Raw genomic sequence first — 18,308 nt, 5'->3', positions numbered from 1 at the left:
TTTAGGAGAATCAGACAAAAGCAGAGACAGAACCCAACCTGTCCAGTGTTGAGTCCTGTAGCAACTACATAGCTGCCTAAGTATGAAACATGATTTATTGACTTGTCAAATTTTTGGTAAGGAAAATAAATCCTATGCTATGGTTGTGAACTGCTTGCACATCTACATCTTACATCAAAAAAGTCCTCACTCTACTTCAATATGGTAAAAATGCAATTGCCACGGACACGTAGCAAGCCTTTATGTGTTTTCAATATCTAGGAACTGGTACACATATCCAGGATAGAAGGGTATCTCAGAAACTAGGATAGAGGCTGGGCTGGGTAGCCATTGGCAGGACAGTATACAAGTCTCCATATTTAGTCCTATTAGCATAGTCCCAGTCCCTTAAAGCCCACCCACCTTGCCGCTTACCATTGTTCAGTACCCACAACAAGATGCTATAATTTTCTTTAAGCATGCTTTTTAGAAATCATTTTAAGGGTCTACATGGGCTACTGTAAAATTTTACATAATAACTAAGTATATAAAACAAGATCACATAAAAATTCAAAGCAATTTTGATGGTTATGGTAAAAAAGATAAAGACGTGTCAAAAATACAAGTGCATATGTATGACGTCATACATGCCTGAAAAGTGAAAATTAGTGGTCATTTTGGGGTACTGCCTTCAACATGTTATTAATAGAACTATATTACTAGGTAGAAAGAAGATTTAAATGAATAAACAAAATATAAATATTTGAGAGGACTTAGTATAATTAGAAATAGATATAGAGAAAGCAACATATTCTATGCCAATGACAAAATAGAATAGGTTAACATATTTGACAGTAAATTAATATTTGAGAATGGTGATAAACAAAAGTATATAAGATCACTTACAAAAGTCTATGCTTAATTTTTCAGGAAACTTAAACATACCGTAAGGTATTGCCTTTCTTCAACCTCAATCATTTTATTACCTTTTCACATTTCCTGTTCCTCCCTTATTTCTGAAATTGTGAAAGACAACTTCTACCATATACATCCCACTAGCAAAAAATTGTAAACCAATTCAGCATGACTAGAAAATAGAAATAATATACGGAAAGACATTTTCATATGCCTCAGCATGTTTGTGGCAACTTTTTAAGGCATTTATCTTTTTTTGATACTAGAGTTTGTATTGCAGGAGTGATTTTCAGGCTGGGACAAAGTGGAAATGATTGTCTAAGAGTCCCTCTGAAAAACACAGGGAGAGGGATGAGAAGGGGAGGGGTATCAGCTGGCAATTGTAGAGTTTTCCTGATATCACTTGATACTTGTTGGACAGTAAGTCTGGTAGTCTGAGTACCCAAGACAAAGGAAGTAACATACAACAACAAATGGAACAATAAACAAATAAATAAAAATCCATAAAAACCTGCTTGGGTAGTGTTCCTATTTTTTACAAACACCTGGAGAAGTACTGCTTGCCTTAGGACAGCAGGCAAGAAATCAAGCAGGGGATGCCATGCTTAATTAACCACAAAAGGTTCTTTCAAAATATTGAATATTAGTACTAAGATAGATAATTTCAGTAGATTTACTAGAATCCCTATTTAAATTATTTTCATGAAAGCATTTATTAATATATGTTAGATGAGAGTGACTTAAATACAAAAGTAGATAATGTACCTTTCCACTAAAAAGACAGTTCTGCATACAGTCTAGTTACTGACACTAGTAGAATCCAACTAAGGATTGTTATTAGCAAATGTGCAAGCCCTATGCCATCCTGAGAAGCAAACTACTAATATGACATAATTTTTGCTCAATGTTAAGGAAGTATGCTTAATAACTAATTCTCCCGAAATGGAATGTGCTGCCTTGAGAAGGTTTTTTTGAACTCCAATCCTGAAGGTGAAATTAGGTGAGAGGAATGAGGAGATACAAAATTAATGGAAGTTGTTGAAGGGATGTGTCAATCAAGTCAGACTGAATTCCAGATGTAATGACTCTGATTCTTCGAAGTTGAATCAACATTATAGAGGTAGATTTTAATGTCCCGCAACCATGTTTTGGGAGACTTTTATTATTGACATGAAATATGATGAGGTGTAATTTGTTGTGCTCCCTTCCATGGTAGTGGACTTAAATGCTTTTAGTTCCAGGTAATTGTATACAATTATTTTTGATCTCCACTCCTGTGTGTGAAGAAAGGAGGTTATGTTTAATTAATTAATTGTTGTAGAAATGATGCTAGTTGGCATGTTAGTGGCATTTAAATTATTACATCTTTTAAAAAGTTAAACTGAAAAAAAAAGTTAAACTGAGCTAGCACATGGAAGCTTCCACTGTATAAGACAAAACAAAACAAAACAGGCATAGGTGGGGGTGTTGCTTCAGGTCAATTCAAAGAGTAAAAATTGAACAAAGATTACTCGGAATACCCTACCAAAATAAAATAATCTAAGACATGGAGACTCTTTTTAACTTAGGAAAAAGGAAATGATTATTTTATGGTCCTTAATATGGATCTTACCTAAGGACAGTTAAGATTAAAGAACTAAAAGCATTATTACAAGAATACTGTTCATTTTTCAATTGGAAAGTGTACCATTTTCAATTTAGATATTTGTCTTGTATCTTTTCCCCTCTTCATGTTGTTTGATTCTAAAGATATTTGGTAAGTGAGTAATAGCTGTTTTTTATTAAATATTTTAGTACAGATTTTCCCAAGGCTTTTATTTTGGGAGCTTTGTTACCTGCTATGACAACCACGTAAGTAGTACCTCAGATTATTTGGTGACAGGAGAAAACTATTTTAAAGTCAAAAATAATATTGCCAAAACATACCTTTGGAAACCTGACTCCAGATTTCAAAATTACATAAATACTACGATGCCCATTTTCACAAGAACCATTTGATTAGTTTGAGCAGGTTTTAGGCTGCTGCAACAAATCAAAACCAAAAACAAAACGAGAAAGAAGAACTCAGTGGCTTAAAAAAATAATTTACTTCTTGTTCATATACATTGGCTCTGGAACTAGGAGTCTTGCCACAGCAGGTTTCTTCCATCAGATGACTCAGAGAACCAGGATGATTTACTACTGTGGCTCTGTTATCTCAAACTGATGTCTCTTCTGTAGAGGCAGAGAGAGACTAGAAAGTACACAGGGTCTTTTCACCTCCTCTGCCCCAAAGTGATACACTGCTCTTCCAGTTTTCATTGGCCAGAAATAATCACATGGCCCTACCTCACCGTAAGGTAGAGGGAAAATATCATCTCCCTGTTACTCAAGAATGAAAGGAAACCCAAATACTAATGGACACTAATGATGCCTCTCATACTGTCCAATAACCTGGCATCCTAGCAAGGTGAAGGGAAAAAATGAAAGGCCTAAAACAAACATTGAGAACTTCAGTCGACACCAATTTTAAAAATAAATAAAAGCACCACAATTACACAAAACACATAAAATGACAGTCCTTGAACTCAATCACATCATTTTTATACTACCTAACCTCTATCAGATTGTTTGCACAAATAAGTTACTCAATAAGATGTGAGAGATGAATAAATGAATTGATGAGAGTATGCTATTCCTTTCTTTGGTCCCTGAACATATAATTTATGTTCACATCATGACCATTTTCATCACAATAGCAAGCTAACACTGAAGATAATTTTAATACCTGTATATTTTCATAAAATTGACAAAGTATTTATTTAATTTTTACTTTTTCATTGAAGTATAGTTGATATACACAAACAACCCAATTAAAAAATGGGTACAAGAACCAAATAGATATTTTTCCAAAAAGGAAACGCAGATTGCTAACAGGCACATGAAAAGATGCTCAACATTGCTAGTCATCAGGGAAATGTAAATCGAAACCATAATGAGATATCACCTCACAGCTGTTGGAATGGCTGTCAGCAAACAGAACACATTTAACAAATGTAGGCAAGCACGTAGAGAAAAGGAAACCCTCATACACTGATGGTAGGAATGTAAATTGGTATAAGCACTGTAGAAAACAGTATGGAGGCTTCTCAAAAAACTAAAAATAGAACTCTCATATGACCCAGCAACTCCACTCCTGGGTATATATTAAAAAAAAAAAGTACACTAATTCAAAAAGATACATGCACCCCAATTTTCACAGCAGCTTTATTTATAATTGCGAAGATATGGAAGCAACCTAAGTTTCCATCAACAGATGAATGGATAAAGAAGCTGTGGTATACATTGACAATGGAATACTACTCAGCCATAAAAATGAATGAAATTTTGCCATTTGAAGCAACATCGATGGACTTGACAGGTATTATGCTGAGTGGAATAAATCAGAGGAAGACAAATACTAAATGATATCATTTATATGTGGAATCTAAAATATATAGCAAACTAGTGAATATAACAAAAAAGAAGCAGACTCACAGATACAGAGAGCAAACCAGTAGTCACCAGTGGGGAGAGGGAAGGGGGAGGGGCAATATAGGGGTAGGAGATTAAGAGGTACAAACTATCAGGTATAAAATAAGCTATAAGGATATATTGTACAACAGGGGAATATAGCCAATATTTTATAATAACTATAAATGAAGAATAATAAAATATTTATGTATGTTTCCTAATTCAAAACTATGAGGTAGGCATATGTGTGTGGTTTGTTCCCTTCAGTTTTTAAATACAACTTAAGACCCTTAGAAAACACATAGTATTTTAACACCAAACATTTAATTCTTGATGAGGGACTACTTTAAAACATACGGATATTTTGGTATATGTCCAAAAAATATTTTTAAACCCTCTATATTAGAGACTGAACTCAATTCTTAGAAAATGCAATACTCAGTTGAATAATTTATATCATTTGAAAGAAATTCCATGACTAATACTAAGCACATGAATGTAATCTGCAGGTTGTCTGTAATACTATTTAAAAATAGGATGGCCAAACCTACATAAAATTTGCATTAAAAAACTGAGTACACGAATGAGTGAATGAAACATCCATTAATCACCATAGTCTAACTACAGAAGGGTTATGTGGGTTTCCACTATGTAGATTCTGTTTTGGTTATTAATGACATGAATATGTATGTATGTGTATAAATATAAATATATATATGATATAGATATGATATAAAAGATAGATGCATATTATATAATACATACGTGCAAATGTACAACTTGGGCATAGACTGTGACAATTTTCCCACCCTTGGATTTAAAGCAAGCAGGCTTTTCATCTTCTCAAATAACTATAAAGTACAAAAGACTAAATCTCATGTTAACCACTTATGCACTTTTCTTAAGGACTGCAAGCCAGGGGTGCTACTCCAATATATGTAGAACTGGATATTATTAAAAGCATACTGGGGTAAATTTTCTTCGGGAAGACATCTCAGTGACGTCTTCAGCATCCTAGAAATAGACTGAAATCTCAGCATCACGACTAAGTGATTGTAGATGAATTAACTAACCTCTCTGACCCTTAGTCTCCTCAGCTCTGAAATGCTGAACAAAATGCATGCCTCAGAGTATGACTGGAAGGTAGAACTGAGACTACATCCATTAAAAAAAGCACCTAGCAAAGCACCTGATACACAGTGAATCCTTAAAAATATTAATTCCCTTCAACTGTACATAATTGTGCATGTGTTATTAGCTTGACCTCTTAAAAGGTCCAAACTCCAGGTGCAGAAAATAAAATTCATGAATTGGAACAGACTGCTGCAATTGCACACACAGATAAAAAATTCAGTGAATCATAAGCATTAAACACATTATTTTATGTAAGTGGAAAAATGCTGCAATAAGGCTTTCTGTAAATATTTTCAACTTCAACGTGGACTGTATTAGCTCTTCATATGGAAGTGAATTTTTATTGCTGGCATTTAGTTCCAGAATAAATATTATTTTTTAAGCTTCAGGATTATATGATAATGAATAGAATATATTTCAATTTCTTTTACTTTGTAATAGTTACATATTATCATTTACATTTCAATACTATTCTAGTTTGAATTTTACATTTATTTTCTTTTCACTGAATTGTACTCTAATAACACCGTTTTCTAGACTGTATCAATATTACCTGAAATAAATTCAGAATTATATATCAATCACCCTCCATGTTCGAGTCATTTTATTCCTACTAAAACTCATAACTGGATAGAAGCAAACAATATAGAAATTAAGTGTTAGGTTTGAGCTTTATAGTATAGTGAGTACACGTGAGATCCTAAATAAGTTAGTCTATTGAAAATATTTCTTGAGGAACTACTAAACACAGAGCAATATGTAAGGTATGCTGTATAAATGGCACAAGAGGGCATTCCTACCTCATTTAACAAGCTTGCAAAATTGCTAAGTAGAAAATATGCATGCAATACAAGAACCTTAGAACACAAGACAGTATAAGTTAAAGCGCTAACTTTGTGATCCTGAAAATAAAGAGTTCAGGGAGGTGGGGAATCATACCACAATGTATAAAGCAATGAAGAATTTCAGGAGAAAATGGGAGTTGGAGTTGAACTTGGCCTTGAGAGATGAATACAATATGGATGTATAGGCAGACAAGGAAGACCACTCCATTCACAGAAGTTGACATAATGACGATGGGGGCTATGAGAGGAAAGAACTTAGCTTTGAGTTTCTTGGTATGTGCTCAAGGAAGATTGCTTTTGAATAAGTGTGGCAGAACTCAATTATCACGTATATAACAGATCAGGGGAAAAAATCCTTACAGGCAATATGGCAAGATATAGAACTATGAGGATAAGTGCTGTTTTCGATCAATCATCTGTCTGTTTTATGAAATGGATTAGAAATGAGATAAATTAGAAGAAGAATACCCAGAAGACAACTGTGATGATGAGAATTGCAAGAACACACTGACAGCTTAAATGAATTAGGCAGGTAGAGTTCAGGAAAAAAGGATAATTACAGGAGCCATGTCCAGATCCCACATGTGCAACTAAGAGAAGGTTTAGGATGGGGAAAAATCCAGGAAACATTGAGATTATGAAATCCTGTATCCCAATTTTCATCATAATAAGTCAAATGCTTAAGCAAAGCTCTCTATTTGCAGAAAGTGCTAAAGGGATAGGAGGTTAACCCTCATCCTCATGAGAATGAATAGTGTCAGCTTCGTTACTGTTTGGCAGAAGGTATACACTGGATATGGCCTGAAGTAGCACAGAAACGTCATGATAAGATGACCAGAAGATACTAGTTTGGAAACCCTGAGAAGAATTTGGGAGCAACAGGTCATACACAATAACAAAGACACGTGGAACTCTCACCACCCTCCCATTCTAACCTAGCAATAACCAATTATTAGTAAAGAATGATGTAGAAGACTGTACTTCTGCAATGCATCTAGTTGAAATTTCATAGTACTCTTAGCTGAGTATTATAGAAAGGGTGACTCTAGAAATCAGGAAAATTGTGGACTCCCATATTACACACGAATAAGAATCCAAACCAGAGTATTATTGACAAAAACTAAATAAGATAAAATATGAGGTAAAGAATGTTTTATAATCTTGCATATATTCAGAACATAGTAGGAAACCAATACATGAATTTGAGCAACATTTCTATAATATTTGGAGGGAAAAAAAAAGAGACTGGGTGGAGTGTAAGATAAATATATAAGCTAATGTTTGGGAAAATACAACTTATAGAAAAACTTCTACCTCAACCAGTCATCTTTTTTAATTAAACAATCTCGCTTCCCCATGCCTATAATATATGTACCAGGCAAATACCATACAAATTTTAAAAGTTTTCATGTTGAAAACTGCAGTGCCTTCAGTGTATTTCTAGTTCCATAATATGTAAACTATAATATCAACATTGTAGAAATGAAAATCTTTTTAAAAATTCAGCTATCAGCTCCTCTGTGATTTTTATTTTGCTGTTGCATTTGATCTATTTTAAAAGAAAAATTTTCAAATTGATACTCTCTGCATCTTACCTGAATAATTATTTTTCCTATCTCAGACTGTTTCGGTGGTGATTTTTGTTTCCTTAAGAAACAAATGCTACCCCTCCTTGGAATATTCTCCTAACCCATGAAGTTGAATCTTCAAGAAGTATCTGGACTTAACAGATCATCCCATATGGGTTAAGATGTAATTGACTTTCTACTATTGGCTTTAGGAGATTCAACCTCAGGGGATGGAAATGAGGGGAGAAATAAGAAAAAGGATTAAGCCTGAGATAAAAAGAAAGATAACCTCCCAAAATTTGTGGCAAAAGAATGAAAATATTGACAGTACTATAAAAAAAAAAGTGTCTTACCAGAATTTTGAAGTCACTGGATGATCCAGGAGTCCAAGCCTAATTAGAAAAATAGAGTGAAAAAAAGTTACTTTAGTTTTCTTGTTTTAAAAATAGATACACAATTTTTATAATTCTATAACGTTTACATTTATAAATATTGTAGACTGATGAAAATACCTTAGGAAACCATTTTTCTAGGTGAAAATGTTTTTCACTTAAATTGTAGTGTTTATTTAATCTCATAATGTGCCATTAAATAAACAAAGACAAAGAAAATACAGTCTAGATCTTGAAAATATGTTTCCAACTATTCAGGTGACCATAATTATTCAGTTTAATTCTTTAGATTCTCAAAAGAAGGTAGACTATTACTAAATATACTTGAAATCTCCAAATACTTTTTACATGCATTTATTTTTCTTATGAGCTAGGAACACCAAAGCTTCATTTTTAAAAACGTTTTACCATTTTTCTGCCTTTGTTGGTATCAGACAGTCATTAGTTTCGACTTTGATTCATTTTTGGAAAGTAAATCCATGTAAGATATTATAATGACAAAAATAAAAGGGCTTTAATTTCCAAATTATATTAAAATGCAGCCTCTATGTTTTTAAGGTATTTGAAGTTCAAATGAAGGCAGTATCTGAACAGCACAAATTCCCAAAAGAAGACCTAGCACCTGCTGTGGGATGCAAAGGTTTTATAAATGTTGTCTTGTGTAAAGACAATGGCAAACATTGTGAGGCCTTTTGTAAATATGCCTGACTGCTTCTGTGTTTTAGCAGAAATATTGAACTTCTAACCATTATTCTATAAAATAAAGGAAATTATTTTTTAAACATATGATTATCACCTTTTCCTTTTACCTTGGGAATTAATTTGAAATTATATATTGTACCAGTATTGAAAAAACTATTTTTCTATAAAAGAGAATGAAGAATAACAATAAATCTGAAAATCTGATACTATGTGTATACAGTTTTCTGTGTTGATAAATATGTGTCTGCTTCTTATTTCCACAGCATTCAAATTAGGTTATCTGGCCAGAATTGCATACATAATGCTGGACCACTAATTGGTAACAAATTGGCCAGAACGAATCTATTAAAATTCTTTCTCTAGGGCTTAGAATCACTGGAGAAGACCAGTGGTTCACTTGAGAGGAGCAAGCAGTGGATTTTGTTGTATTATGAGAGAGCCTGGCTTCAAAGGTACAAAGCCTCTGTCTCTGGATTTTAGTTCTTCTCATGAGAGTCAAAGAAAATGTTTGGTATTTTTCTTTCCTTTTCACATTTTAGGTTATTTCTTTATTGTGAGTTACAAATCACACAAGAAACTTGTAAAAGTACAAATGTATACAGCTCAATAAATTATCACAAACTGAATGCTCATGTAATCAACACTCAGATCAAGAACTAGAACACAACTAACACATAGAGGCCCACTTGGTCTGTCACTATGTGTGCACTTGTGTGTATGTGTGTGTGTGTATACACACATGGATATACACAACATACACACAAACTATATATATATGAATGACATATACACACACAGTATACATACACATACGTAAATACATATAGTTTAAACACACTTGATTACTTCTTGTGGGTTATGCTAAAGCACAGGTTCGAATAAAATGCAAACCAGTTGAGGCAACACAGATGCATACGCCATGACTGTGGAAATGCAGCACTAATGTCACGTATTCATCAAAATTTTGCATGGCATATTGACTATGTGTTACCAGAGAGGGACAATCCTTTGGACATGTCATGTAATGTCATTGAACATATTGTATAATGTAATCATGATAAACTATTATATAAAAACTATATATATGTGTCTGTTTCCAGATTTTTTGTTCATCCTATAGTTTTGCCTTAGTTTTGACCTTTATACAATTGAAATCATACACTGTATTTTCATCTTTATTTAGTTTCTTTCCCTCAACATGTACGTGTGATTCATTCATCTTGTTGCTTGTAACTATAATTATTTTTCATTTCTATAGAATTCCATTGGATAGATATTACGTGATTTATATATTCAATCCTCTATTGACAGATACGGATTGTTTCTACTTTCTAGTTATCATGAATAATTCTATTATAAGCATCCATTTATACATGCACACATATTTTTCTTGGCTATTTCCTAGAAGTAATTTACTAGAGTACATATGTTCTATTTTAGCAGACACTGCTGAATAGTGTTATCAAAGTTGCCATTGTTGCACAAATTCACCAGAATATATTTATATTCTGCTTAGCTTTAGCCATCAGTTTACTGTGTAGTATAATTATACTTTTAATTGTCATTTTTTTATTAATGTGTTTTAGTGTATTTTCATATTTTTGTCATATATATACATAATTCATACAAATATATATTTTTTTATTTAAGGAGATACTTTTCAATTTTCTTGTCCATTTAATGTGGGTTGTCTTCTCCTTATTAATTTGTAGAAGTGCTTTATATATTCTAGATATGAGTCCTTTGTTGGTTATACTTGGTGAAATATATTTCCCACTCCACAGCTCACCCTTTTACTCACTTATTATGCCTCTTGTTGCAACTTCATTCTTAGTTTTATAGCAGTCAAATTTAACCATCTCTGTCTTTCTTTTTGTGCCCCATGTATTATACGAAGTGATCATATATACATATTCTTCTCTATCTTCTTCTGAAAGTTTGTTATTGTATGATTCTTCTGCCTCTCACATCTAATCCAAAAACCTACCTGAAATTAATGTTTTGCTCTGTGTGATTTGTGGTAAAATGTTATTATTTTCCAAATTGACCCAATAAAACTTATTGAAAATACCTTGCTTTTGCCACTGCTCTGCAATGCTAGTTTTGTCATAAATTAAGTGTCCATAGATACTTGGGTGTTTCTAGATGTCAATGTATCCCATTTAACTATTTGTCTATATCACATGTGTCTATATCATATCTTACCACAACTTGATGTGGATAGAAGAGCAGGACCCTCTACCTTTTCCTTAAGAGTTTACTGCATATTTAAAAAATATAATCCACATAACATAAAATTCACTGTTTCAAAGTGGACAGTTTAATGGTTTGTATTATGTTCACAATGTTGTGTAAACATCACCATTAATTCCAGAACTTTTCCAAAATCTGAAAAAGAAATCCTATACCTATTAGTGATCAACCCCATTTCTCCCTTATCCACTTCCCCTGGCAACCTCTAATCTGACACTCTGCATATGCCTATTCTGGACAAGTCATACAAATTAATCATACAATTTGTAGATGTTTTTGTCTATCTTATTTCACTTAGCAAAATGTTTTCAAGGTCCATCTATGTTGTAGCACATAGCAGTATTTCCCACCTTTTTATGGCTGAATAATATTCCACTGAGTGGACACAGTACATTTTTTTAATCTATTCATTAGCAAAGAATAAATTTTCCTTATTTTCACTCTTTTTTGGTCAATTATGAATCATACCACTATGAACATCCGTGGACAGGTTTTGTGTGTGAAAATATGTTTTTAGTCCTCCTGGGCATATATGTAGGAGTAGAATTTCTGAGTCATATGTTAATTCTATGTTTAACTGTTTGAGGAACTGCCAAACTCTATTCCAGAGTGGGAATGCCATTTTACATTCCTACCAGCAATGAATAAATGTGACAATTTCTCCGTATCCTCGCCAAGACTTGTCATTTCCACTCTTAAAAAATATGGCCATTATAGCCAGTGAATGTGATAGTATCTCATTGTGGTTTTGATTTGCATTTCCCCAAAGGCTAATGATGGTGAACAATTTTTCATGTGGCTCTTGGCCATTTGTCTATCTTCCTTGGAGAAACGTTTACTCTAATCCTTTGTTCATTTTTAGTTGGGTTATCTGTTTACTGTAGAGTTCTCACTATTCTTTTTATATTCTGGATATTAATCCCTTATCAAATATATGTAATTTGCAAACATTTTCTCCCATTCCATGGATTGCCTTTTAATTTTGTGTTATTTCACAAAAATGCACAATTTTCTATATAGAGGTTTCACACCTTTTAATAAATTCATTTATATTTGATATTTTTATATTATTAAACATGGTACTTCTGTTTTCTATTTATCACTTGTATGTACAAATGCCATTGACTTTCTATTGACTTTACACTGAGCAATCTTAATTGACCTGTGTATTCTTTTCAATTTACTATCTGCACTCTCACATTATACACAAACAATGATGGTTTCATATATTCCACTTAAATCTTTGAACTTTAAAAATGTGCCTGTATACATGTATGAATGCATGCTTGAGGGTATGCACACTGGCATGTGTGTGAATGTGTATGCATTTTGAATCACTGCACTCACTAGGACTACTAGAACAATGAACAGAAGAGCTGTTCCTGGGCACCCTTCTCTTGATCTCAAGGGAAACTTACCATTAAGTTCACTATTTGTTGTAGGTGTTTGGTAGATATTCCTTATCATAATGAGAAAGATCCCCTCTATTTTCAATTTACTACGAGTTTTAGTTAAACAGGAATTTTTATTATTCATCTCATTAACAGGTATGTAATTATTCAGATTGTCTTATTCTTTCTCACATCAGTTTTGTTAAGTTATATTTTACTAGAAATTTACTTTACACAAAATTTTATTTTTTTTAAAAAAGTTAGTTCCAACATCCTTTCAACATCTTTTTCGTATCTTCAGGATTTGTAGAAACTTCTATTCCTGATATTATTCTTGACACCTCTCTTTTTTTAACTTGGTCAGTAACATCAATATCTACCACTTTTATTAGGTTATTCAAAGAACCAATTTTAGTTTTGTTAATCCTCTCTATTGTATGTTTGGTACAATGTACAATATTTTTTCATTCTATTACCTCCTGATTTTTATTATTTCTCTCCTTCTGTCTTCGAGTTAAATGTGCTGTTTTCCCTCAGTTTGACATGGATGCTTATAATCGATTTTCTGCCTTATTCTTTTCTTATATGTGTATTTGAAGTACACGTCACTGTAACATTGGTTTTAGTTTTTTTAATATGGCAGTTTAATTTTTATTCATTTCTAAGTATTTTAAAGTTGATTTTTTATTGAAGAAGTATTGCAAAAATGTATATTTTAATTTTCCTAATATCTGGAGATTTTCTGATTCAAATAACTTACGCACAAAGCACTTAACTCAACATGATGCCAATCCTCTATAAAATATTGAAACTTGCTTTATGATTCAGCATCTGATTAATTTTTATAAATGTTCTGTGTGTCCTTGAAAATGATATACATTCTGCAATTAAGTGCATTGTTCTATAACCATAAATTATATTAAATGTGTTAATCATGTTGTTCATTCAGATACTGGAAGATGCATGTTGTACACCCCCCCACCATGATTTAAGTTTGTCTTTTCTTCCTTTTAGCTCCATCTTTTAAAAAAAATTCTATATGTTAGGCTACACTAAGAAATACATACAAATTTATAATTTTTATGTCCTTCTGTTCAACAGAAACTCTTCTTGTGAAGTAGTTCCATTTTATGCCTACTACCACATCTAAGTTCTGTTTGAAATTAATAGAAATGTCCCAGCATTTACACTGACTTTTCTCAAAAGAACAACAAATAATTTTAGTAGAAAAAAATGCATGTTAAAGTAAATATATAGGCTGTCAAATCACTAGTTAGAGTGGCCAGTGCATCCAGGGAGAGTCAAAGGAGGATTTAACTGGAGTGAATACATATTACAATAGGGAAAAGTAGCTTATGCAACAACATGGATGGCGATGCATTCTATGTAGCTAGGGTCTGAGCATGTGGTGGAAAGAGATACGACCAATATTTGAACATGGTTTAAAATCAGATTTGAAGGGCTTGATAACAGCAAGACTTTTATCATTAGTGAGCAATGTGAAGATAAGGCAGAGAAGATTTTGGAGTAGGGTTCTGATGACCTTAACAAAGCAATCTGAGGAGGTAGCAGAGAAATATGAAAAGTAAAATTTTAAATGAGTTTTAGAATCCTGTAGCATCTCTTTGTGGGTAGTTCTAATAATCTACTGGACATGTAGACCTGGAGTTCAGGAGAAAGTTATAAACTGGAGCTACAGATTTGGGATTTATCAGTGTTTTAGTGATAAATGAAGCATGGGAGAAAAGGAGGACACAAAAGTGATAATCAATAATGGATACTTAGGGGAACATCAACATTACTGGAAAAGGCAGCAAAAATGTAATAAGCAAAATTGGTTGAGAAACTTGATAGACATTTCTCAAGTTTAAAGGAGGAAGGAGCCAAGAACAAATGGCGTCAGCAATGCAAAATGTTCTTCAGAGTGTTCCAAGATGATGACAACAAAATTTTGGCCTTCACTATTGCCTTTAGTAAGAGACATTTAAGCAGAATATTGAGATTAAAAGTTGAACACTTTGAGTGATAAATGGTAACTTAAAGAATTATAGTTCATCAAATATAAGGTTTTCTCTTTTGAATTTTGATGAAAAAGGGAGGAAAAAGGCAGAATAAAGGTTGGAGGGTGGTGATAGAGTCAAGGAAAAGTAACTCTTGTTTACATATAAATTATGTTCAAAATTTTAGGTCACCAGAGAGCCTCACCCATAATCTTACTCTGCTTTAAAAATATCTCGGCCTTCCGGGAAGATGGCGGAAGAGTAAGACGCGGAGATCACCTTCCTTCCCTCAGATACACCAGAAATGCATCTACACATGGAACAACTCCTACAAAACACCTACTGAATGCTGGCAGAAGACCTCAGACCTCCCAAAAGGCAAGAAAGTCCCCACGTACCTGGGTAGGGCAAAAGAAAAAACAGAGACAAAAGGATAGGGACGGGACCTGCACCAGTGGGAGGGAGCTGTGAAGGAGGAAAAGTTTCCACACACTAGGAAGCCCCTTCGCGGGCGGAGACTGCGGGTAGCGGAGGGGGAAAGCTTCGGAACCGCAGAGGAGAGCACAGCAAAAAGGGTGCGGAGGGTAAAGCAGAGAGATTCCGGCACAGAGGATCAGGGCCGAGCGGCACTCACCAGCCCGAGAGGCTTGTCTGCTCACCAGCCGGGGCGGGCGGGGCTGGGAGCTGAGGCTTCAGTCGGAGCGCAGGGAGAGGACTGGGGTTGGCGGCGTGAACACAGCCTGTAGGGGGTTAGTGCGCCACGGCTAGCTGGAAGGGAGTCCGGGGAAAAGTCTGGACCTGCCGAAAAGGCAAGAAACTTTTTCTTCCCTCTTTGGTTCCTGGTGCGCAAGGAGAGGGGATTAAGAGCGCTGCTTAAAGGAGCTCTGGAGACGGGCTCGCGCGCGGCTAAAAGCGCAGACTCCAGACACGGGCATGAGATGCTAAGGCTGCTGCTGCCGCCACCAAGAAGCCTGTGTGCCAGCACAGGTCACGCTCCATACCTCCCTCCTGGGGAGCCTTTGCAGCTCGCCACTGCCAGGGTCCCGGGATCCCGGGATCCAACTCCCCGGGAGAACGCACGGCGCGCCTCAGGCTCGTGCAACGTCATGTCGGCGCAGGCTCGCCACGCACTACGTGCCCCTCCCTCTCCCCGGCCTGAGTGCGCCAGAGCCCACGAATCAGCGGCTCCTTTAACCCCGTCCTGTCTGAGCGAAGAACAGACGCCCTCCAGCGACCTACACGCAGAGGCGGGGCCAAATCCAAAGCTGAGCCCTCGGAGCTGTGAGAACAAAGAAGAGAAAGGAAAATCTCTCCCAGCAGCCTCAGAAGCAGCGGATTAAAGCTCCACAATCAACTTGATGTACCCTGCATCTGTGAAATACATGAATAGACAACGAATCATCCCAAATTAAAGAGGTGGGGTTTGAGAGCAAGATTTATGATTTTTTTCCCTTTTCCTCTTTTTGTGAGTGTATATGTGTATGCTTCTCTGAGATTTTCTCTGTATAGCTTTGCTGCCACCATTTGTCCTAGGGTTCTATCATCCGTTTTTTTTCTTTTTTTCTTAATAATTATTTTAATAACTTTATTATATTTTATCTTACTTTATTTATCTTCTTTCTTTTTTCCTTCTTTCCCTTCCTCCTTCCTCCCTCCCTCCTTTCTTTCTTTCTTCTTTCTTTCTTTCTTTCTTCTTCTACTAATTCTTTCTTTCTACTTTTTCTCCCTTTTATTCTGAGCTGTGTGGATGAAAGGCTCTTGGTGCTGCAGCCAGGAGTCAGTGCTGTGCCTCTGAGGTGGGAGAGCCAACTTCAGGACACTGGTCCACAAGAGACCTCCCAGCTGCACATAATATCAAACAGCAAAAATCTCCCAGAGACCTCCATCTCAACACCAGCACCCAGCTTCACTCAATGACCAGAAGCTACAGTGCTGGACATCCTATGCCAAACAACTAGCAAGACAGGAACACAACCCCACCCATTAGCAGAGAGGCTGCCTAAAATCATAATAAGGCCACAGACACCCGAAAACACACCACCAGATGTGGACCTGCCCACCAGAAAGACAAGATCCAGCCTCATCCACCAGAACACAGGCACTTGTCGCCTCCACCAGGAAGCCTACACAACCCACTGAACCAACCTTAGCCACTGGGGACAGACACCAAAAACAACGGGAACTACGAACCTGCAGCCTGCAAAAAGGAGACCCCAAACACAGGAAATTAAGCAAAATAAGAAGACAGAGAAACACACAGCAGATGAAGGAGCAAGGCAAAAACCCACCAGACCTAACAAATGAAGAGGAAATAGGAGGTCTCCTGAAAAAGAATTCAGAATAATGATAGTAAAGATGACCCAAAGTGTTGGAAATAGAATGGACAAAATGCAAGAAACATTTAACAAGGACCTGGAAGAACTAAAGATGAAACAAACAACGATGAACAACACAGTAAATGAAATTAAAAATACTCTAGATGGGATCAGAGTAGCAGAATAACTGAGGCAGAAGGACGATTAGGGGACCTGGAAGATAAAATAGTGGAAATAACTACTGCAGAGCAGAATAAAGAAAAAAGAATGAAAAGAACTGAGGACAGTCTCAGAGACCTCTGGGACGACATTAAGTGCACCAACATTCGAATTATAGGGGTTCCAGAAGAAGAAGAGGAAAAGAAAGGGACTGAGAAAATATTTGAAGAGATTATAGATGAAAACTTTCTAATATGGGAAAGGAAATAGTTAATCAAGTCCAGGAAGCACAGAGAGTCCCATACAGGATAAAGCCAAGGAGAAATACGCCAAGACACACATTAATCAAACTGTCAAAAATTAAATACAAAGAAAGCATATTAAAAGCAGCAAGGAAAAAACAACAAATAACACAAAAGGGAATCCCCATAAGGTTAACAGCTGATCTCTCAGCAGAAACTCTGCAAGCCAGAAGTGAGTGGCAGGACATGCTGTAAGTGATGAAGGACAAAAACCTGCAACCAACATTACTCTACCCAGCAAGGATCTCATTCAGATTTGATGGAGAAATTAAAACCTTTACAGACAAGCAAAAGCTGAGAGAATTCAGCACCACAAAACCAGGTTTACAACAAATGCTAAAGGAACTTCTCTAGGCAACAAACACAAGAGAAGGAAAAGACCTACAATAACAAACCCAAAACAATTTAGAAAATGGGAATATGAACATACGTATCGATAATTACCTTAAATGTAAATGGACTAAATGCTCCCACCAAAAGACACAGATTGGCTGAATGGATACAAAAATAAGACCCATATATTTGCTGTCTACAAGAGACCCACTTCAGACCTAGGGACACATACAGACTGAAAGTAAGGGGATGGAAAAAGATATTCCATGCAAATGGAAACCAAAAGAAAGATGGAGTAGCAATTCTCATATCAGACAAAATAGAATTTAAAATAAAGAATATTAGAAGAGACAAAGAAGGACACTACATAATGATCAAGGGACTGACGCAAAAAGAAGATATAACAATTGTAAATATTTATGCACCCAACATAGGAGCACCTCAATACATAAGGCAAATACTAACAGCCATAAAAGGGGAAATCGACAGTAACACATTCACAGTAGGGGACTTTAACACCCCACTTTC

General features: G+C 35.3%; 1 protein-coding gene across 12 annotated transcripts in view; it reads right to left on the bottom strand.

Moving 5' to 3' along the window:
- The window catches only part of PTPRD (protein tyrosine phosphatase receptor type D), a 2,135,645-nt gene that overhangs the window by 1,318,539 nt on the left and 798,798 nt on the right, over positions 1–18,308 (bottom strand). For 11 of the 12 annotated variants that reach the window (XM_079926376.1, XM_079926379.1, XM_079926370.1 and 8 more), the window contains one exon: positions 8,287–8,325. The gene's annotated coding sequence lies outside the window, so the exon portion shown is untranslated. Of the gene's footprint in view, positions 1–8,286; positions 8,326–15,305; positions 15,765–18,308 lie in introns of those variants that run through there. The other variant, XM_079926382.1, reaches the window with a different exon arrangement.

This window comes from Stenella coeruleoalba (assembly GCF_951394435.1).
Source record: "Stenella coeruleoalba genome assembly, chromosome: 7".
NCBI lineage: Eukaryota > Metazoa > Chordata > Mammalia > Artiodactyla > Delphinidae > Stenella > Stenella coeruleoalba.
The sequence above is the reverse complement of the archived record's forward strand: the minus strand, read 5'-3'. Positions and strand labels throughout refer to the sequence as shown.